The sequence below is a fragment of the Vulpes vulpes genome, chromosome 13 (genome assembly GCF_048418805.1).
Source record: "Vulpes vulpes isolate BD-2025 chromosome 13, VulVul3, whole genome shotgun sequence".
Taxonomy (NCBI): domain Eukaryota; kingdom Metazoa; phylum Chordata; class Mammalia; order Carnivora; family Canidae; genus Vulpes; species Vulpes vulpes.
The window spans coordinates 64,015,188-64,038,877 of NC_132792.1; the positions used below are offsets into that span (position 1 = coordinate 64,015,188).

General features: G+C 41.1%; 2 protein-coding genes across 4 annotated transcripts in view; one reads left to right on the forward strand and one right to left on the reverse strand.

Moving 5' to 3' along the window:
• Positions 1 to 22,372, reverse strand: part of MTFR1 (mitochondrial fission regulator 1) — a 75,471-nt gene extending 53,099 nt beyond the window's left edge. The window contains exon 1 of one of the 2 annotated variants that reach the window (XM_072734645.1): positions 22,207 to 22,372. The gene's annotated coding sequence lies outside the window, so the exon portion shown is untranslated. Of the gene's footprint in view, positions 1 to 11,914; positions 12,189 to 22,206 lie in introns of those variants that run through there. The other variant, XM_026012044.2, reaches the window with a different exon arrangement.
• Positions 22,373 to 22,481: 109 nt separating this feature from the next.
• ARMC1 (armadillo repeat containing 1) overlaps positions 22,482 to 23,690 on the forward strand; it is a 38,401-nt gene continuing 37,192 nt past the window's right edge. Inside the window, exon 1 of one of the 2 annotated variants that reach the window (XM_026012030.2) lies at positions 22,482 to 22,721. The gene's annotated coding sequence lies outside the window, so the exon portion shown is untranslated. The remainder of the gene's footprint in view (positions 22,722 to 23,690) is intronic. The other variant, XM_026012023.2, reaches the window with a different exon arrangement.

A 23,690-nucleotide genomic window follows, 5' to 3' on the forward strand; every position in this document is an offset into this window, starting at 1 on the left:
CAATCCTTATGCCAGACAAATTAGATTTTTTTTTTAAATTCATGAGAGAGAGGCAGACATAGGCAGAGGGAGAAGCAGGTTCCATGCAGGGCACCCAACTTGCGACTCGACCTCAGGTCATCACTTCCTGGGCAGAAGGCAGGCGCTAAACTGCTGAGCCACCCAGGCTGCCCATAGACAAGTTAGATTTTAAGCCAAAGACTGTAATAAGAGATGAGGAAGGACACTATATTAATTAAACTTATTAATTAATTAAAAGGTCTATCAATGAGAAGATCTAACATTTCTAAATATTTATGCCCCTAACATGGGAGCAGCCAATTATATAAACCAATTAATAACAAAATTAAAGAAACCTATTAATAATAATATAAGAATACTAGAAGATTTTAACACCTCACTCACTGCAATGGACAGATCATCTAAGCAGAACAAGAAAGGCTTTGAATGACACACTGGACCAGATGGACTTCATAGAATATTCAGAGCATTCCATCCTAAAGCAACAGAATATACATTCTTCTCGAGTGCACATGGAACATTCTCCAGAACAGACCACACACTGGTTCAGAAATCAGGTTTTGAGACACCTGGGTGGCTCAGTGGTTTAGCGCCTGCCTTCGGCCCAGGGCATCATCCTGGGGTCCTGGGATCAAGTCCCACATCAGGCTCCCTGCATGGAGCCTGCTTCTCCCTCTGTCTCTTCCTCTCGGTCTCTCATGAATAAATAAATAAAATCTTAAAAAAAAAAAAAATCAGGTTTCAATCAATACCAAAAGACTGGAATCATTCCCTGCATATTTTCAGACCACAATGTTTTGAAACTGGAACTCAATCACAAGATAAAATTTGGAAAGAGAGGCAGCCCAGGTAGCTCAGTGGTTTAGCACCGCCTTCAGCCCAGGGCCTGATTCTGGAGACCGGGGATCGAGTCCAGCATCGGGCTCCCTGCATGGAGCCTGCTTCTCCCTCTGCCTGTGTCTCTGCCTCTGTGTGTGTGTGTGTGTGTGTGTGTGTGTGTGTGTCTCATGAATAAATAAATAAATTTTTAAAAAATTTTGGAAAGAACTCAAATACATGCAGGTGAAAGAGTATCCTTCTAAAGAATGAATGAGGGATGCCTGGGTGGCTCAGAGGTTGGGTGTCTGCCTTTAGCTCAGGGGATGATCCTGGGGTCCTGGGATCGAGTCCCACATCGGGCTCCCTATGTGGAGCCTGCTTCTCTCTCTGCCTGTGTCTCTGCCTCTCTCTGTCTCTCCCATGAATAAATAAATAAAATCTTTTAAAAACATTTTTAAAAAAAGAATGAATGAGTCAACAGAGAAATTAAAGAAGAATTCAAAAAATTCATGGAAACAAAGGAAAATGAAAGCATAACTACCCAAAACCTCTGGGATGTAGCGAAGGTGGTCCTAAGAGGGAAGTATATAGTAATACAGCCTTTCTCAAGAATCAAGGAAGGCATCAAATATACATCCTAACCTTACATCTAAAGGAGCTGGAGAAAGAACAGCAAATAAAGCCTAAATCCAGAAGAGAATTAATAGAGATTAGAGCAGAAATCAACGAAATAGAAACCAAAAGAACAATAGAACACATTAACAAAACCAGAAGCTGGTTCTCTGTAAGAATTAGTAAGATCAATAAACCCCTGGCAAGATTTATTAAACAGAAAAAGGCCCCAAATAAAACCATGACTGAAAGAGATCACAACCAACACCAAAGAAATACAAACAATTGTAAGACCATATTATCAGTAACTGTATGCCAACAAATTAGACACTGTGGAAGAAATAAATTCCTATAGATATATAAACTACCAAATCTGAAACAGGAAGAAATAGAAACATCTGAACAGACCCATAACCAGGAAGGAAATTGAAACAGTAATCAAAAATCTCCCAACAAACAACAGTCCAGGGCCATATGGCTTCCCAGGGAATTCTACCAAAAATTTAAAGGAGAACTAATACCTATTCTTCTGAAGCGGTTTCAAAAAACAGTAAATGGAAAGAAATCTTTCAAACTCCTCCTATAAGGCCAGCATTACCTTGATCCCAATACCAGATAAAAACAGCACCAAAAATGAGCATTACAGACCAATATCCCTGGTAAACATGGATGCCAAAATTCCCACATAGATACTAGCCAATAGGATCCAACAGTACATTAAAGGATTATTCACCACAACTAAGTGGGATTTATTCCAGGGCTGCAACAGTGATTCAATATCTGCAAAAATCAATGTGATAAGCTACATTAATTAAAAAAAAAAAAAAAAAAAAGGACAAGGACCATATGATCCTCTTGATAGATACAGAAAAAGTATTTGACAAAGTACAGCATACTTTCTTGATAAAACTTTTCACAGTATAGGGATAGAGGGAACATACCTCAATATCATAAAAGCCACATGTGAAAAGCCCACAGCAAATATCATTAGCAATGGGGAAAAACTGAGAGCTTTCCCCATAAGGTCAGGAACGTGGCTGGGATGTCCATTCTCACCACTGCTGTTCAACACAGTACTAGAAGTCCTAGCCTCAGGAATCAGACAACAAAAAGAAGTAAAGGGCATCCGAATAGGTAAAGAAGTCAAACTGTCACTCTCTGCAGATGACATGATAATCTATGTGAAAAACCCAAGACTCCATTGCTAGAATTTATACACCAATTCAGCAAAGCAATTCAGAATATAAAAGTCAATGCACAGAAAGCAGTTCCATTTCTATAAGCTAATAATGAGACAGAAGAAAGAAATTAAGGAGCCAATCCCATTTACAACTGCACCCAAAACCATAAGATACCTAAGAATAAACCTAACAAAAAAGAGGCAAAGGATCTGTATTCAGGTAACTACAGAACACTCACAAAGGAAAGTGAGGTAGGCACAAAGAAATGGAAAAATGTTCCATGATCATAGACTGGAAGAACAATATTGTTAAAATGTCTATGCTACCTAGAGCAATCTATACATTCAATGCAATCCCTATCAAGCTACCATTAATTTATTTCACAGAGCTGGGACAAATAATCCTAAAATTTGTATGGAACCAGAAAAGACCCTGGATCCCACCCAAAGGAATGCTAAAAAAGAAAATCAAAGCTGGTGGCATCAAAATTCTGGACTTAAAGCTCTATTACAAAGCTGTAATCATCAAGAGAGTATGGTACTGGCACAAAAACCAACACATAGATCAATGGAAAATAATAGAGAACACAGAAATGGACCCTCAACTCTATGGTCAACTAATCTTTGACAAAGCAGGAAAGAATATCCAATGGAAAAGACAGTCTCTTCAACAAATGGTGTTGGGAAAATTGGACAGCCACATCCTGAAGAATGAAACTGGACAATTTCTTCACACCATATACAAGAAGACTCAAAATGGATGAAAGCCCTAAATGTGAGACAGGAATCCATCAAAATTCTAGAGAACACAGGGAGCAGCCTCTGTGACCTTGGAAGCAGCAACTTCTTGTTAGACTGGTCTCCAAAGGCAAAGGAAACAAAGGCAAAAATGAACTACTGAAATTTCATCAAGATAAAAAGCTTTTGCATAGCAAAGGAAACAGTAGACAAAACCAGAATACAAGTGACCGAATGGAAGATCTTTGCAACTGTCTTATTAGGTAAAGGGCTAGTATCCAAGATCTACTCAACACCCAAAGAACAAATAATCCAACCAAGAAATGGGCAGAAGACATGAACAGATATTTCTCCAAAGAAAACATACAAATGGCCAACAGACATACGATAAAATGCTCCACATCATTTGTGATCCTGGAAATACAAATCAAAACCATAGTGAGATACCACCTCACACCAGTCAGAATGGTTAAAATTAGCAAGTCATGAAATAACAGATGTGCCAAGGATGCAGAAAGAGGAGAACTCTTTTATATTGTTAGTGGAAATGCAAGCTGGTACGGCCAGTCTGGAAACAGTATAGAGGTTCCTCAAAATGCTGAAAATAGAGCTACACTATGATCCACCAATTGCACTACCTCATATCTACCCCAAAGATACAAATGTAGTGATCCAAAGGGGCACATGCACTCCAATGGTTTATAGCAGCAATGTTCACAATAACCGAACTATGCAAGGTGCCCAGATGTCCATTGATAGACTAATGGATAAAGATGTAGTGTGTATATATATTATAGAATACTACTCAGGCTCTTCCCCGAGAGTCCTAAGGTGACCTCTGGAGATGGTTCGCTACTCGCTGGACCCAGAAAACCCTACAAAATCATGCGCAAGTCGAGAGGTTCAAATCTTCGTGTTCACTTTAAGAACACACGTGAAACTGCCCAGGCCATCAAGGGTATGCATATTCGAAAAGCCACCAAGTATCTGAAAGATGTCACTTTGCAGAAGCAGTGCGTGCCATTCTGTCGCTACAATGGTGGAGTTGGTAGGTGTGCTCAGGCCAAACAGTGGGGCTGGACACAGGGTCGGTGGCCCAAGAGTGCTGAATTTTTACTGCACATGCTTAAAAATGCGGAGAGTAATGCTGAACTTAAGGGTTCAGATGTAGATTCTCTGGTCATTGAGCACATCCAGATGAATAAAGCCCCCAAGATGCAACGTAGAACCTACAGGGCTCATGGCCGGATTAATCCATACATGAGCTCTCCCTGCCACATCGAGATGATTCTTACTGAAAAAGAGCAGATTGTTTCTAAACCAGAAGAGGAGGTTGCACAGAAGAACAAGATATCCCAGAAGAAACTGAATAAACAAAAACTTATGGCCCGGGAGTAAATTCTGCATAGAATAAATGCAAATAAAAATTAAAAAAAAAGAATACTACTCAGCCATTAAAAAAAAAATTTTTTTTTAAATGTTGCTATTTGCAAGGATGTGGCTGGAACTAGAGGGTATTATGCTAGGCTAATAAATAAGTCAATCAAAGAAAGACAATTACATGATCTTATTCATCTATGAAATTTAAGAAACAAGATCATAGGGGAAGGGAGGGGGAAAAAAAACGAACACAAAATCAAAGAGGGATAAAAACCCTAAGAGGGGGATGCCTGAGTGGCTCAGCGGTTTAGCGCCTGCCTCTGGCCCAGGGTGCAATTCTGGAGTCCCGGGATCGAGTCCCACGTCAGGCTCCCAGCAAGGAGCCTGCTTCTCCCTCCTCCTGTGTCTCTGCATCTCTCTCTCTCTCACATACAAAAAAAAAAAAAAAAAAAAAAACAAAACCCTAAGAGACTCTTAATCACAGGAAACAAACTGAGCATTGTTGGAGGGGAGGGGATTGAGGGGATGAGGTAACTGGGTGATGGACATGAAGGAGTGTAAGGAGCACTGGTTTTATGTGACTGTGATCAATCACTGGGAATAAATAAGATCCCATTCAGAAGAAAAAAATACTAAAAGTCATTAAATAAGGGAGAAGGGTAAGAGAAAAAGAAAGGCAAAAAGAACAAGAAAAACAACCAGAAAATTACCAAAATTATTCCAGGGATACAAGGATAGTTCAACATCTGCAAATCAATGCATTACACCACATTAACAACAACAAAAAGATAAAAATCACATGATCATCTCAATAGATGCAAACCATCTGACAAGATTCAACATGATTAAAAAAAAAGAACCTCAACAAAGTGGATATAGAGGGAATGTATCTGACAAACGCACAGCTACCATCTTGAACTCAACAGTGAAAAGCTGAAAACTTTTTCTCTAAGATGAAGAACAAAACAAGGATGCCTACTCTTGCCTCTCTTACTAAATACAATACTGCAAATCCTAGCCACAGCAATCAGACAAGAAGTAAAAGACATCCAAATTGATAAGAAATAAAAAATTGTGACTATAGATGACATGATACTACATGAACCTCCTAAAGGCTCCACCAAAAACTGTTACAACTAATAAAACAAATTCAGAAAAGATATAGGATACAAAATTAATATCTGTTGGGTTTTGGAGCGCCTGGGTGGCTCAATGATTGAGCATCTGCCTTTGGCTCAGGGCGTGATCCCGAAGTCCTGGGATCAAGTTCTTCATCAGGCTCCCCACAGGGAGCCCATCTCTCTTCTACCTATGTCTCTGCCTCTGTCTCTCTCATGAAAAATAAATAAAAATCTTAAAGAAAAAGGAATTGCATTTACAATTCCATTAAAAAGAAGAAAATACCTACAAATAAACTTAACCAGGGCATAAAAGCCTTTTGCTCTAAAAACGGTAAGATGTTGACAGAAGAAACTGATGACAGAAAAAAATGGAAAGATATACTATGCTCATGGGTTAGAGAAATTAGTATTGTTAAAATGTCCCTATCACCCAAAGCAATCTACATATAGAATGCAATCTCTATCAAAATTTCAATAGCATTTTTCACAGAACTAGAATAATCCTAAAATTTGTATAGAAGCACAAACGATCTACAAAAGTTGGCTACAAAGCAATCTTAAGAAGAACAAAGCTGGAGATTTCATGCTTTCAGATTTCAAAATATACTACAAAGCTACAGAAATCAAAACAGATGGTGTTGGCATAAAAAAGACACAAAGATCAATGGAACAGAATACAGATTGAGAAAAAAGCCCACACGTAGGTAGTCAATCTTTAACAAAGGAGGCAAGAAAATGAGGAACAGTCTCTTCAATAAATGCTTTTGGGAAAACTGGACAGCTACATGCAAAAGAATGAAACTGGATCATTTTCTTATACCATATACAAATACAAACTGAAAATAAGACTTAAATGTAAGACCTGAAACCATAAAACTAAAATAAACACAGGTAGTAAACTCATCGACATCAGTCTTAGAAATATTTTTTTTGTATCTATTTCCTCAGGCAAGGGCAACAAAAGCAAAAATTAACTGGAACTACATCAAACTGAAAAGCTTTTGCACAGCAAAATAAACTATCAAAGGCAACCTACTGAATGGGAGAAGATATCCACAAGTGATATATCAGATAAGGGGTTAACGTCCAAAATATATACATACAACCCCACACCAAAAAACTCCCAAACAATCCAATTAAAAATCGAGAGAGGACTTGAATATACATTTTCCAAAGACTACATGGTGTTAACCAACAGACACATGAAAAGATGCTCAACATCACTAACCATCAGGGAAGTGCAAATCAAAGTAACAGTTATCCCCTTACACCAGTCAAAATGTCTAGTACCAAGAAGACAAGAACAGTAAGTGGGCCGCCTGGGTGGCTCAGGTTATGATCTCAAGATAATCCCTGATCTCAATCAGGTATTGAGCCATACATCAGGTTCCCTGGATCAGTGGGAGTCTGTTTCTCTTTCTCTCAAATAAATAAATCTTCAAAACCAAAAAAATGTTGGCAAGAATGTCAAGAAAAAGGAACCACACGTACTATTGGTGGGAATGTAAATTGGTACAGCCATTGTGGAAAATAGTACGGAAGGTCTTAAAAAAAAAAAAGTTAAAATATAAATACCATACAATACAGTAATTCCACTTCTGGGTATTTACCCTAAGAAAAGAAAACCACAATTTAGACCTGTAAATACAGAGAATACACTGGTGGTTCCCAGATGGGTAGGGGGTGGGGATGGAAAAAAATGGGTGAAGAAGAGTGGGAGGCATAGGCTTCCAATTATGGAATAAGCCACAGGGGATGAAAGCTATAGCACAGAAAAGATATTTAATGGTATTATAATAATGTTGTATGGTAACAGATAGTAGCTATGCCTGTGAGCCTAGCAAAAGAGACTTGTGGAATCACTAGCTGTACAACTGAAACTAAAGTAACATTGTGTGTCAACTACAATTAAAAAAAAAAAAAAAAAAACAACTTGGGGCAGCCTGGGTGGCTCAGCTCACTCGGTTTAGTGCCATCTTCAGCCCAGGGTGTGATCCTGGAGACCCGGGATCGAGTCCCACGTCCGGCTCCCTGCATGGAGCCTGCTTCTCCCTCTGCCTGTGTCTCTGCCTCTCTCTCTCTCTTCCTGTGTCTCTCATGAATAAATAAATAAAATATTAAAATTAAAAAAAAAGAAGTTTGAGCCCTACATTGGGTGTAAGATTACTTAAAAATAAGATCTTAAAAAAATAACAATGATGTTTTAAAATAAATTAGTACATTTGACCTAAAAGGTTTGAAACTGAGTCAATATTTTAAATTAATCTATTTTCTAAAAATTTCAAAGTTCTTTTACAAAAAAATAAAATAAAAATTTCAAAGTTCTGAATTTTAGTGTAGTTAACCCAGTTTATTTTTATTTTTTGGCCAGCATATTTTGTGTCCTTAACAAAGCAGTATCTGCCTATAACAGTGATCGTGCAGATATTCTCCTATATGTTTTTCAGAAAGTTTTCACATTGTACATTTATCTCTAGATATACCACAAATTCATTTTTATGATTAGCATGAAGCTAATTTTCTATGTTTTCTATATGTTCAGCTGTCTCAGTTTACTGGAAGGCCATCTGAGCCTAATTTTTTTTTAAGATTTTCTTTATTTATCCATGAGACACACACAGAGAGAGAGGCAGAGACATAGGCAGAGGGGGAAGGAGGCTTCACGAAGGAAGCCCGATGTGGGACATGATCCTGGGACTCCGAGATCTCACCCTAAGCCAAAGGCAGATGCTCAACTGGTAAGCCACCCAGGTGTCCCTAGATACTTTTCTTTGTACCACTGTTTTAACTATCACAGCTTTGCAATAAGTTTTGATATTCAGTGCTTTAAAACTCTGACTTTGTTCTTCTATCATTCTTGCTTTTTGGTCTTAAATATTTTTATGTTCATTATAGAATCATCTCTCAATTGCCACAAAACCAAGACCTAGTCAAATTTAATGAGAATCACAATAAATTTACAGATCAATTTGGGGAAAACTGACACAGTAATAATATTCAAATTCCCAATTTACTAAAATTCTATAACCCCCAATTTATATATTTCTTAAGATTTATTTATTCATGAGAGACAAGAAAGAGAGAGGCAGAGGGAGAAGCAGGCTCCCTGAAGGGAGTCCGATACAGGACTCAATCCCAAGACCTGGATCACACCCTGAACTGAAGGCAGATACTCAACTGCGGAGCCACCCAAGCATCCCAATTCCCAATTTATTTAAATCTAATTTTTATCACACTTTGTAGTTTTCCATGTAAAGGTTTTGCAACTATTATTAGGAGCTTTTTAAAGCTACTAAGTTTTATGGTTTGTATAATTTTACTATCTAATTTGCAATAAGTACTAATTAGTTCTGTTAAAGTGTATTTTCAAATTTTTATGACTACCATGTCATGTTTCCAATTTTTATGTCTTCTTTGTCTTTTCCCTGGCTATAATGAACTGTTCAGTAGAAGCGTTGATACCAGTCATTTTTATCTTATTTCTTAACCCACAGGGGAAATATTTCATCATTAAGCATGATATATATGTAAAATGTAACTTTTATGGAAATCCTCTTTATCAGATCCTAAGTTTCCTTTTCATCAGTCTAAAAAATCTGCCTAAGAAAATAAACTTGTTGGGGCGCCTGTGTGGCTCAGTTGGTTAAGAGTCCAACTCTTGATCTCAGCCCAAGTCAATCTCAGGGTCAGGAAGGTAAGCCCCACACTGGGCTCCATGCTAGGTGTGGAGCCTACTTAAAAAAATAAACTTAGGGAAACTAAAGTTTACCAGCACTTCAGAATCATGCCATCTGTTCATCCCCTTTTTCAGGCTTTTTTCTCTATTCCTTGCCTTATATTCGTAAATTCAACAGTTACATCTATTTCCTATATATCCTCCATGTCAAGTTACTAATCTTTTCACATTTCAGGTGAAGCTATCTTTGATAATGCCCAGCTCACTCTCCCTGAGATGGTTGCAATCAGTGAGTCACTGTTTTTGCTTAAGTTCAAACTCCTTAAACTTGGCACTCAAAGTGCCAAAAGTCACATGTGAGTCTAACTTTACTTTAGACTTGTGAATTAATCCCTTTAGTAGTAATCCTAAACTCCAATTTAACTGGTCTTTCCTACTGTGCTCTGAAAAGCCCAGCTGTCTTTCTAGTTCCTGACTCCTCTAACACTATTTGGATGTAGATTTTGGTTTAGAAATCGTATAAGATTGAGAAGATAATGGATATAGTTTAAAGTACTCAAGAGCTGATGAGTGCCAAATGCCAAAGGAAATAGAGATTATTTGATGTATATTTCCTCTGGTTTCCTTTCCCCTTTAACTGGTCCTATACTACAGAAATTGTAAACATTTGTATTTATTGATCTACATTTACATACTTAAATTCCACCTAAGATTTCAACTTAAAATTCAATTGCATTAACCTTTTACTGCTTTTTTGTTTTGTTTTGTTTTGTTTAAGATTTTATTTATTCAGAGAGAGGCAGAGACACAGGCAGAGGGAGAACCAGGCTCCATGCAGGGAGCCGGATGTGGGACTCCATCATCACGCCCTGGGCTAAAGGCAGGCGCCAAACCGCTGAGCCAACCAGGGATTCACCCCCTCCCAAACTTTTTACTGTTTGAAAGAAACAAAAATACCTATCTTATCACTGTACTCCTAAGTTACAGGGTTTTTCTTTTCATTATGGATTTATAGCTCAATAGAAATAATCCACATCAGTTACATTTATTCCACAATTCTTATGAAATTTAATTCTGGTTAAAAGAGCAAGAACTTGGCAGGGGCCTGGTTTAGTATCCTAAACCCCAGACACCCCAGCCCCTTGTCCCCCCTTATTTATATCAGTGTGACCTACGTCAAATTGCTTAGCACCCCCCCCTTCCCCTCATCTGTAAAACTGGATACCTACTTCACATGGCTGTTGTAAAAACTTAATAGGTGGAGTTTCACAGTGCCTCATACCTACCAAGAGTCCTATAAGCAGAAATTACCAATATTAATATTTCTGCTCAAAAAGCAATAATGCTACTGCCAAGACTGGGTTGTTTGGTACCTTCGTTTTCAATTATTTTTAAGATCTGAACACGGGGTAGTCAAACTGCACTTTCGGAGAACTCCCCACATTCTTGTAGCACAAACTGAAATTTGCGCCGTGTAAACCTTCACGTGTGCCTTATCTTATTCAACCCCTCTAGAAAGCAAATGATCAAAAAATAATAAGTAGTAGTACAGTTAATGACCATGACAAAGCCGAAGAAATACCTAGGAAAGATTAAATGTCTGGGATCTGCTAGAAAATAACCCGGAGAGGGCGCAAGCCCGGCCATGTGTAGACAATTGTCGAAATTGGTTGATGGGTTCGCCGAGCTCCTAATACCAACCCCTTGACCTCGGCAGGTTTGAAGATTTCCATAACAAAACGTGTTTTTAAACGTCCGGAGGTCGATATTTTTTCTTTAGGGCTCAACGCAAAGTCCTAGCTGCGTTCAGGAAGCTCCACTGGGCAGTACTGGGAGGTGATAATGAAGCAGCAACACCCGCCAGGTGGGACTGGTTCGGCCTCCCGGGCGGAGCAGCGAGCGCGCCCCTCCTCCCAGTCCCCGCGGCCCGGCCCCAGGGGCCGCCGCCGACACCGGTCCGTCCGGTCCCGGGAAAGAGCGCGACGCCCCAGGCAACCACCGCGAAGGGCTGACGTCCCCGGGCCGCCGCCCCGCGGCTTGCGCGCGGGCTGTGGGCTCCGAAGGACGGACCGAAGGGCCGGGGCGGGGTGGGGAGTCCCGGCCGTGGGGCAGGTGGGCCGGCTGCCCTCCGCTCCGCCGGTGCTCCCGCCCCCCCAGAAGCCTCAGCGCCGCGGCCGCCGAGAACCTCCTCTCAGCCGCCGCGGAGACACCCAACCGGCCCACGCAGCCCGGCGTCGTCCCCGCATGCCCGAATTCGGGGGTCCTTCAGCTCCTACTTACTTACCGGGACTTCCCAGCGCCCTCAAGCCTGGGAGCGCCTCCTCGACCCCCCCGCCAACCGCTTCTTGAGTCTCTCGCCCCACTTACCTCGGCCGCGCGGCAGCCAGGCGCCTTCTTGCGCTGCTCCAGCTTCCAGCTTGGCTCTCCCGGGGAGTTACTGCCAATCACCCAGTCTCCGCCCCTAGCCCGGGCCAGACTGGCCAATCAGCTGCTTCCTCCGGCCCGGAGGCGGGTACTGATTGCCCGCCCAGGAAGGGACCCTACCCGCCCACAGGCCTGCAGCCGCCGCTCACAGTGCGTCTGCGCAAGCGCAGCGCTTGGAGCGAGGCGGGTGCTTTCGCGTGGACTTCGCTTTGTGTCTTCACTGCTCTACTCTAGAAAGTACTTTGTTAGCGAACCCCGTTCTCTAAGTGTGTAGCAAGACCCGTGTTCCGGGGACGCCTGAGTGGCTCAGCGGTTGAGCGTCTGCCTCGGGCTCAGGGCGTGATCCCAGCGTCCTGGAATCGAGTCCGGCATCGCGCTCCCTGCATGGAGCCTGCTTCTCCCTCTGCCTGTGTCTCTCATGAATAAATAAATCTTAAAAAAAAAAAAAAAAAAGACCCATAGTCCGAATGTAGCCGCAGGTGTCTATTACCTTGAAAGAAGCCGGGACTCTTAAGCCCTTGTTAACTGACTTCTATTGATCCCTTTTATCCCAAGCCTGTTGGGGCTTCGGTTTGGCCGGCAGATCTTCCCACGTGAACCTCATATCCCGGGTGTGCTTGTGTTTAGGGGGGGTTGAGGGTGTGGGGCATACAAAGAGCATGGGGGAGGATTTTACCGTCTTCAGTTCCACTGCGTGTTTAGTCTGATTCTGGGGGATACACGCTTTTCAATAGTTGAATATTCTGGGACACAAGATTTCAAATAATTCTGCCATGAAAATGATCATTACATCTATAGCTACCAATATAGTCAGCATGGTGACGTGTGTAGGTCCAGGAAGAAATACATACGTAGAGTGAAAAACCGGAGTATTTCTCTGGGGCCTGTACGGAGGCTGTTGCTGATTGGGTGTCTAAGGCTCCCTTTGTGATGGGTCCCACGGGCCACTGGGCAGGCACCAGAGCTATTGTGGTTTTACCCCTGGTGCCCAAGTGCCTTCCTGGCGAGGACTTTCCAACTTCAGCAAGAGCACTAATTCATTTGCTCACTAAGGGCTTGTTGAGGGCCCATTATGACAGTACAAAGATTTTTAAAAGCCTTGAACCACACCCTCAGTGAGCCTACAGACTAACAGGAAGACAGAAACACAAACATAACCAAATGTTATAATAAAGGAATGTTGGGAACCTGGGAGACCTGCCCAAGCCGGCCAGAGGACTCAATGAACACATTTTAGAGGTGTGCTTCGGCTGAGGCTTGACGAAAGAGTTGGTGCTTCTGAGCTAAAGGAGTGGAAGCAAAGGAGAGCGGCATTTCTGGCAAAGTTTACTTGTTTCTTCCGAAATCCTTAGAGGGTGGATTTACTGAAAAGCTAATGAAGCTTGTGCTCAGACCCCCTGACTTGCACCAGCCCCTTCCAAGACCCAAGGAGGGACCCTCGCACTGAGTTCACATGGTCATATGTTTCCTACTTTTCAAAATGAAGATGTTTTAAAGCAACCTTCAAACAGAGATTGGTCAAGACCTGCCTTTTTTCCATTCCAGCTTCCTTTTCTTCACACTTCTGTCTGCATACTAGGTGCACAGGAGTGGCCCTGGGCATTTTGGAGATCTGGGTGAGGGGAAGAGGGTTGAGTTGAACTTAGGTTCCTTTTGTGATTAGATATTGCTGACTGCCACGATGTTGGAATGTCTTCCCAGAATACTCCTAGCCATACTATATGCCATCTTACAAGGGCACCTGTGGGTGTGTCTCATGGCACCTGGCATCAGAATTTTGTGGCTGGTAGAGGAGAAAGGAAGGTGCAAAATATGCTGAGCCAAGAAGTAAGGGAAAATCTTGCAGTCATCATACTTGAAATAAGCAGCATACTTCACTTTTTCCTTTTAATTAATTTTATTTTAGAATAATTTGATTTATTTTTTAAATATATTTTTTAAATATTTTATTTATTCATGAGAGACAGAGAGAGAGAGGCAGAGACATTGGCAAAGGGAGAAGCAGGCTCCATGTAGGAAGCAAGATGTGGGACTCCATCCCAGACTCCAGGATCACACCCTGAGCCAAAGAGGCTTAACCACTGAGCCACCCAGGCGTCCCTAATTTTAGACTTACAGAAAAGTTGCAAAGATAGTTCAGAAGTTCCTGTTTACCCCTCACTCAGCTTCCCCTAATGCTAACAGTGCATTACCATGATGCATTTATAAAATTAAGGAGCCAACATTGGTACATTACTATTTACTAAACTCCAGACTTTACCCAAGTTTTATTATATATATATATATATATATATATATATAGAGAGAGAGAGAGAGAGAGAGAGAGAGAGAGAGAGAGAAGCAGACTCCATGCAGGGAGCCCAACGTGGGACTCTATCCTGGGTCCCCAGGTTCATGCCCTGGGCCAAAGGTGGCGCTAAACTGCTAAGCCACAGGGGCTGCCTCATTCAGATTTTATTAATGTCCTTTTCCTGTTCCAGGATCCAATCCACAATGCCACATGGCATTAAGTCATCAATGCCTCATTACTTAGACTCCTGTTCTTGAGTTTCTCAGTATTTGTTTCTCATAATCCTGTTATGACCATGACATTTTTAAGGAGTGTGATCAGATAAATTACAAAATATGCCTTGATTTGAATTAATCCGCTGTTTTTCTCATGATTACACTGGGGTTGTAAGATTTGGGAGAAATACCATACATTGAGATGCCCTTCTCATCACATCATATCAGAGGGTATATTAGATATTAGCATGATTTATTTCTGCTGATGTTAACCTGACCATGGTAGTTTTTGCTTGTTTCTCCACTGTGAAGTTGCATTTTTTACCCTCTTTACATATTCTCTTCTCTTTACATATTCTCTTGGAAGCAAGTCACTAAATCCTACCCACCCTCAAAGGTTATGAGATTAAGCTTCAACTCCTGGAGTGGAATATCTACATAAATAATTTAGAATTCTTTAAGTAAGATTTGCTTCTCCTAAAAAAAAAAATCGTTTCTTCTGCCCATTTATTCATTTATTTTGTATATTTATATTTTGTTTATATTTTATACATATCATTTCTCGGTGGACAGAGCTAGGAAATATATTATCACCTTGGTTTTTAATTCTTTGTTTACATCTCCATGATGGGTAACCTCTAAAAAGACCCCCAATGATCCCTGCCTCCTGGTATTCACACCCTTGAGTAATTCTCTCTTGAAGAGAGTGGGTTTGACCTAGTGACTTCCTCCTAATGAATCAAATACAAGAGTGATAGGATGGCAATTCCAAGACTAGGTTAAAAGAGTGTGGCTTCCATTTTGCTTGCTCTTTCTTGGTTTCTCCTGAGAGAAGTCCAACTGCCATATTGTGAATTGCCCTAAGGAGAGGCCTATGTGGCAAGAAACTGAGGAGAGGCCTCTGGCCATCAGCCATCAAGCAACTGAAGCTTTTTTTTCATCAGCCTCTGAGAAACTGAATCCTGTTAAGAGACATGTGAGTGAACTCAGCAAAAGATCCTCTTCCTATTGAGCCTTGAGATGATTAGAGCCCCACTGACACCTTGATTGCAATCTTGTGACTCTAAACCAGAGACCCCGAGCTAAGGCCCACATGGATTCTACATACACAGAAACCATGAGATAATAAATGATTATTGTGTTAAGCTGCTAAGTTCTGGAGTGATTTGTTAGGAAGCAATAAATAATACAATTTATATTTTCTCCATAAGATTGATAATTCTGAAACTCCACTTCTGAGCATATGTTTTAAAATTCATATGCCCATACCCCTTCCCTAAATCTTAGATGATTTGCATAACTAAGTTTGGAAACTAATGTAGGTTACAGGGCAATCCAGGAGTTCCGGGATTTTAGAAGCAAATTGACTTTTCTTTTATGTGTCTGATCCTTTATAGTTCTTCATCCAAATAAATGGCTCAGCTTCCTTGGCAGAATCCAGAATAACTGAAACTTCGTATTTATTGAGTAGAAGAGAATCAGAGTTCTCTCTCCTCACTGTGCAGCCTTGAAAAAGTCCCTTGACCTTTCTATGCCTCCAAATTCCTAACAGATTAAAGGACTATAGTACTATTGTTTAGGCAGAGATTTAGTCACTATTAAATGTATTTTAGGCAATAGAAAGATGACCAAAGCCAGTTACAGGCCAGCTTCCTTGCAGAGATTTAACCAAAAGGGCAGATTCCCATTTGTTTATATTGGCAGATGGTGAGGCTGAATTCTCAGAAGGAACTTGGGCTTCCAAGTCAGACAGACCCATACTGAAAATATGCCTCTGTCACTTATCAGCTGCATGGCCGTTGGCAAGTCAATCACCCTACCTAGGCCTCAATTTCCTGATCTGCACAGTAGGGAAAAGAGCCACCTCACAGGGTAGCCTGAGAACCAATTGTGTAACGTGTAAAATACTAGGTGTAACACCTGGCTTATCACAATAGCCCAATAAATATTACCCATGAAGTACGTTCAGTCAGCTGTGTGGTATGACCAGTGGTTAGTAAAGTAGGGGACAAATATGTCCATCAGTCTGTCTCACATGAAGTTTAATGACAATCCCATTTGGTAAGATAGGTTGAATGACCTGCAAGCTTTAGTGTCTTCTCTGAAAATCCAGACCCTTTCTCTCTAGTTCTGCACTTTTTCCAGCTCCAACTGCCTGTCTATAGAAAATATAATACATTGAAGTGGGCCTTAAGAGGTTCTGAGTTTGAATCTAGAAAAACCTAACTAGCAAAAGACCACTGGTAGGACAATGAAGTGGCCTTGTGAGAGGCATTTTAAGACCAGGTGAGAGGCAACCCAGGGGGCTCAGCGGTTTAGCACTGCCTTCAGCCCAGGGCATGATCCTGTAGACCTAGGATCAAGTCCCATGTCAGGCTTCCTGTATGGAGCCTGCTTCTCCCTCTGCCTGTGTCTCTGCCTCTGTGTTTCTCATGAATAAATAAAATCTTAAAAAAAAAGAAAAAAAGACAAGGTGAGGCTGGATGTGTCATTTATGAGCTAACTGGTCGCCTTAAGGCACATTTGTAAAGAAAAGCAAGTTGAACGTTTCTTAATGTGTACCAGTTTTCAGATTATCATACACCAACTATTTTGTTACACTAAAATATAATACATATAAGAAAGGCATTTTTTTTAATTTAAAGATTTTATTTATTCATGAGAGACACACAGAGAGAGGCAGAGACATAGGCAGAGGGAGAAGCAGGCACCCCGCGAGAAGCCTGATGCAGGATTTGATCCCAGGACCCTGGGATCACAACCTGAGCGGAAGGTAGATGCTGAATCACTGAGCCATCCAGGTGCCCCAATAAAGGTAGATTTAATGCTTGGTTTCTCTCCATTTATTTCCCAGTTTTCAGAAAAATGCGTTGGTTGCTTCAAATTCTCTGAAGGTGACTAGTGATGCTTCTTTTCTATCTTTTCCAGTATTAGTAACAACACAATAATTTTATCACTACAAATTAGGTCTTATCAGATCTTTTCTAGAGAGCATATTTTTATGCAGAGAGAAGTGGGGCTAATTCTACATTTATGGAACATCTTCTAGATACTGGGCTAGGTGTTCTCTCTTACACTATTTTATTGTCGAGTCCTATAGCAGTCTTGGAAGTGCCAGGATTTCTGTTTTTTAGAGGAGATTAAGGTCCTTAGTGCCAAAGTGACTTAGTATAGTCATAAAGCCAGCAAGTGGTAAAATCAAGATCTGTCTGACCCAAAAGGTACCATGTAGCTTTTCTAAATGAGGTCCTACACAGAGTCACTGGGTACCGCTTACTGGATACTTCACCAACCTCCTATCTTACCTCTCACCATATATCCTCCTCAGATGTGACTGTTTTGTGACCGCAAGTTTATCACTCTCATACTTGTGAAAGCAGTTCCTTGAAACTACTAAATACCACCTAGATTTTTGTTGATTACATTTCATTTACATGTGATTTTACTTAATGAATATTTATTATATTTACACCCCACCCTCCCCAGTAAAGTTAGTTTATTTATACCTTTTGTGCGTGTGGTGGGCTCCTACTCTCCCAGATCCTGTCCTATTCAGGTAATATATGCTAAAAACCTAGACTGTATCTCTCTATATATTTTCCATATTCATAGAATATATAAAAATGTAGTTTATGATGTTATTTCCAAAAATCAAATCAGTGTATGTGTGTGTGTGTATATATATATATACACACTTTGAAGCATCATGGAAATACCTCAATGTCTCTTCTATAGCTCTCATTTCCCTTTATTAAAGGTTTTCTAATATTGTTCAGAATGGCCCATGGCCTGTAAACATATCATTTACTTCTTTACATCATTTGTTTGGTTTTTGTTTTTGCCAATATGAGCAATATTGCAATAAATATCTCTGTTCTTATGCCTTTGTATGATGCTTTTTGTCTCTATGGTTTGAATGCTTCAGGACAGCTGAGTCAAAAAATGCAATTTTTAGAATAGATTTTGAATTATTTTTTAAGTTTGTAATAATTTACATTTCCACAGCAAAATCTGAGTTTTCTCGCTAAACATTATTCCTGCCAGCAACTTTGTGTCATTTTTTTTTTTTGCCAGTCTGATCAGCATTGTGATTATTCTTTTGTTAATTTGCATTCCCTTATAACAGGTGAGTTTAAATATCTTCACATGTTTATTGGCCACCTGGACTTTCTCTTGATTAAATACTCATTTTTATTCACCCAATTTGTATAGGGCTGTTAATTCCTTTCTTGACAATGAGCGATCAATTTTTTAATGTTAACCTCTATTTGTCCACCAAGTTGCAAATTTACCCCTAAATCTATTGTCTGTTGACATTGGTTATGTATTTTCTTGCCACAGAAATAAGCTACTTTTTAAAACAAATGAGATATGACCATTTCTTTCTTTTTTAACTTCTGAGTTTCTAATCCTCTTTAAGCTCTTCCCTACTTCTATATTGTTATAGGAATGTTTAAAAACAAAGATTTTATTTATTTATTCATGAAAGACAGAGAGAGAGAGAGAGAGGTACAGACACAGGCAGAGGGAGAAAACAGGCTCCATGCAACGAGTCTGACATGGGACTCGATCCCAAGTCTCCAGGATCACACCCTAGGCCAAAGGCAGCACTAAACCACTGAGCCACCTAGGCTGCCCTCTCCAAGATTTTCTTAAAGGATTTTTGATATTTTGTTTTACACTTGAGTTTTAATCCATCTGGAATTTAAGTTTTTTAGTAAATAATGTATATGGACATAATTTTAATCTCAAATATAAGTGCTTCTATTTGTAATTATTTCTCATCTTCTAAACTTTTCTATTTCTTTTTTTTTTTTAATTTTTATTTATTTATGATAGTCACAGAGAGAGAGAGAGAGAGGCAGAGACACAGGCAGAGGGAGAAGCAGACTCCATGCACCGGGAGCCCGACGTGGGATTCGATCCCGGGTCTCCAGGATCGTGCCCTGGGCCAAAGGCAGGCGCCAAACCGCTGCGCCACCCAGGGATCCCTAAACTTTTCTATTTCGATATGCTTTTTAGTCTACATATTAGTTTGATAATCTATGTATAGAATTTATGACTAAATAATATATATGTATTAGAGCTGTGTGCTCAAAATGTGTTTTTTTTAAGCTGAAAGCAGTACTTCATCATAAAGTTTGGAAGCTACCATACTAGACCATAAACAACTTGAGGACAGTAATAATATTTTCTCTTATTTTTGAATCCATTGCTAAGACTGTTTCTAGCACATTGTATGTGTTCTGAAAATAATTTTAAAATAACTGAATAAATGAAGCTGCCATTATCTGGTTCACAGGTCTTAAGCAACACAGCCATTGAGAAACTTGACATTCCAGCTGTGTCCTGTGGCAAGCTATCTGAGACTAAGAATAAGGAATGACTCATAATAGCTGGTAGTATAACTTTATTGATGTCAAGTTCATACATTTTTAATATGGGAATATAAATTCTTAAAACCTTAAAAGACTTCACTGGGCTTGTAACCCATTGGTGCTTATGAAATTGTTCGTTATTTCTTTGTGACTACAGTCCCTGCCTTTTAATGCCAGTCATCTAACTCTCTGTAATGGCTGTTGCCAAGGAAGAATTAATCTTCTCAATACTTTAAATATAATCATGCCTCTGACAGTAATTTTAGATTTTGAACTTCTAAAAGACAAAGACGCTGTTGAACATACATTCTGAACACTGCCAAAAACCTATGTCATCAATTACTAGTTGGGAAAATCCCAACTGTCTCACTTTCTTATACACAAATTAACCTTAGAAAAAAGAGCAAGTTGTGGTGCCTGGCTGGCTCAGTTGCTTGTGAGTTCAAGCCCCATGTTGGGCATGGAGCCCATTTAATAAAAAATAAAATAAAATAAAATAAAAAATCCAAGTTTACTTTGTGTTGTTGCATTGTTTTTAATAACAATATTAAGCAAAATTTCATTTACTCAACTGGATTATGTTTAACCTGTCTGTGCCTTTTGAACTTCCTATATTCACTTTTTTTTTTACAGCTTTTTTTTTCTTACAGTAAATGCATCACAATCTCCTTTTTTCCTTCCCCTCCTGCCCACCCACCCCCGACACCCCCACTCCTCACACCCCGCCAGTTCCAGCCCTTGGTTGGTCTGGTTGATTACTAATTAATTAGGCTGGTGCCTCTACCACTACACATTACGCATCATTTCTTTTTACTTTTTTTACTTTTTTTTTTTACATTGGCTTACCACCACTCCCTCTTATGACTTTGGGAAATAGAAATCATGCCGGAGACTTGTTTTTGCTATAGGTCAAATGGTGTGAAAGGGACCTTTTCTATTCCACTTTGCTCCTAGTTTCTTCTTGATAGCTTGTTACGGAAGGAAGAGGATAACCAAGAATAAGGAAAGGCAAAGAAATTTGAGAAGTAACTGTTTGGATCTTAAATTCACTTAGGAATCAAAGTGTTGGAGACAATTGCATAGAACACAGTCTGTGTTTTTTGTTTTAAAGTAAGCTCCACAACCAACTTGGGGCTTGAGCTGACGGCGTGAAGATCAAGAGTCGCACGTCTACGCCTCAACCAGTCAGGCGCCACAGGGGTATTTACTCTTACGCACTCTCCCCAGGAGAAGCTTCTTGAATCCCTTGAGACTTTAATATACGAGCTACGGGGCAAAATCAAATTGTGAAAGAGAATCCAGATTCCATTCAGTGAAGTTATTGGGTGCAACTGATGCATTATTCTCAGACTGGCCTGGGGAATTTAGATTTCGCTTACATGTAGAGAAATATCTTTAAAAACCAAGATCTAGGGCAGCCCAGGTGGCTCAGCGGTTTAGCGCCGCCTTCAGCCCAGGGCCTGATCCTGGAGACCTGGGATCGAGTCCCACGTCAGGCTCCCTCATGGAGCCTGCTTCTCCCTCTGCCTGTGTGTGTGTGCCTCTCTCTCTCTCTGTCTCTCATGAATAAATAAATAAAATATTTTTAAAAAAATAAATAAAAACCAAGATCTATACTTAACAAAACCGCCAGTGACTGGCTATGGATAAAAGTATATAAATTCTTACCATGATAAACTAAATAGAAGACAGTATCTAAAAAATACTTCATGACAAATCTCAGAACATTCTGATTCGAAGTCCCTTTCCCTTTTTTAAAAAAGATTTTATTCATTCATTCATTCGAGACAGAGAGAGGCAGAGACACAGGCAGCGTGAGAAGCAGGATCCCCACAGGGATCTCGATCCCTGAACTGGGATCACGCCCTGAGCCAAACGCAGACGCTCAACCACTGAGCCACCCAGGCGTTCCCCCTTTCCCTTTCAAGAAAAAAAAAATTCCTTCCAAAAACAAGTTATTATTTATTTTTTAAGATTTTATTTATTTACTCACGAGAGAGACACAGGCAGAGGGAGAAGCAGGCCCCAAGCAGGGAGCCCAACGCAGGACTCGATCCCAGGTCTCCAGGATCACACCCCGGGCTGAAGGCGGCGCTAAACCGCTGCGCCACCGGGGCTGCCCAGAAGTTATTATTTAAAACAAATAAAAAGCCGTACTCTGCAGCCTTCGCGCTGTTGGGAAGACGGGACACAGGAACAGGAACGAAATCCGAGCAACGCCTCACACAGGGCTAACGTTCTTACCCAAAACTCAAAAACCTTTAAAGACGATCAACTACGACTCACAAAAACGAATGAAATATCACGAAAATACTTTATTAGACCTGAAAGAACTGCCAGAGAAAAACATACCATGTGAACTTCCGAACGCGGCAGCACGCAGGTTCCGGCAACGCCGGGGGCCCGGGAGTCGTAAGCGGGAAGCTAACGGCTTCGCAGCCGGATTGAAGTTTCTTCGCTTGACGCTCAGCGGACGGAGACCCGTTGGGGCCAAGTCAAGCGATCCTGCGCTCTCATTGGCCTCTTCCGTTCAACACTTGGTGCCTTTCCCGGGGTAACCAATCAGCGCGTGAGTCTAAGAAGGCCTTCACGTACTGGATGTCTTATCCTCGCGTTGGAATGGGATCAACCAATGAGAGGGCAGAACCGACGCATGTTGCAGGGTCATGGGGGAGAGTCTGGAGAACCTTTCCCCGCCAGCGTCCTCGCTCTTTGGCTCCTAGAATTAACCTGGTCGTTTGCCATCGCTGACGCCGCGGCTGCGGACGGAGGGACCTGCTGTGCGGCTCCTGGGTTCCGTACCTCACTCGTTGGTGTGGCCCTGATGGTGCGGCAGGCTCTGGGCTCCTGAGGCTCTGGCGCGGTAGGTGAGGGTCCAGGGACGGCAGACAAAGCGGCGGAGCCAAGGAAGGCCGCGCAAAGCGGCCCCTTCATCAAGCCCGCGAGTCGGCCTGGGCGGAGGCGCTCCCCGCTGGCCTTCTGCCCACCCAGCAGTGCGTCCCACCGAGCGCCTTAAAGTGCTTTGGCCGGATGTGCCTGGTGAAAATGTTAGCTTCGGTCATTTCGTCCCCGTCCCCCGCACGTCCGATGTTTTACAAACCCTGGCTTTATTATTAATGGATGTTGTCTCACTTCTTCGTCCCTTTGGCTTGTTCGTATGGCACTTTCAGGTTTTGTGCACCTGCATGTCTTATTAAGGGTGGAAGGACGTTGTTGTGTTTGTCTCCATTCAGGAGAGACAGGCATTCATATCCCCGTATTTTAATCGCTTCTCGGAGGCCTTCCTGCAGTTCAGCAGCCCCTTTGGGGATAGTTATAGTTCACCGATGTGTTAGGGAGGTGCGGAGTATACCGCAACGCCTGGTGGGATAGAAGTACCCCAGGATCGAGTATTGTTCTTGTTTGGTCATTGCTGGTGCTGGTTTCAAGTTCTTATTTTCTTTGATGCTGACAGTCACTCAGGATTATTGAGAGGAAACTGAGGCTCAAGGGAGATAACCCAACTTCTTGAAGAGTTACACTTGATGCTAGTAAGAGAAAGCCAGATCTGACCTCAGCGCTTATGTTATTTTGTAAAAACTTGCTTAACTGAATGTACATTTAGATTGTGGTTGTGTGCTCTCTGCAGCTCTTAGTTGTAAGAGACCGAAATCATTCTTTGAGTTGAATGTTAAGTTTTGGCTGAAGAAAATCTTTCGTTGATTGTAGTCTCACACCCATCACCTAAGTTCCCAGTTCCAGCAGGATAGGCCTCACCTGGGAGCTTGTTGGAACTGCAGAATCTCAAGCCTCACTCCGTCAGATCTGCTTTTGAAAAAAATCCCTTAGGTTGTAAT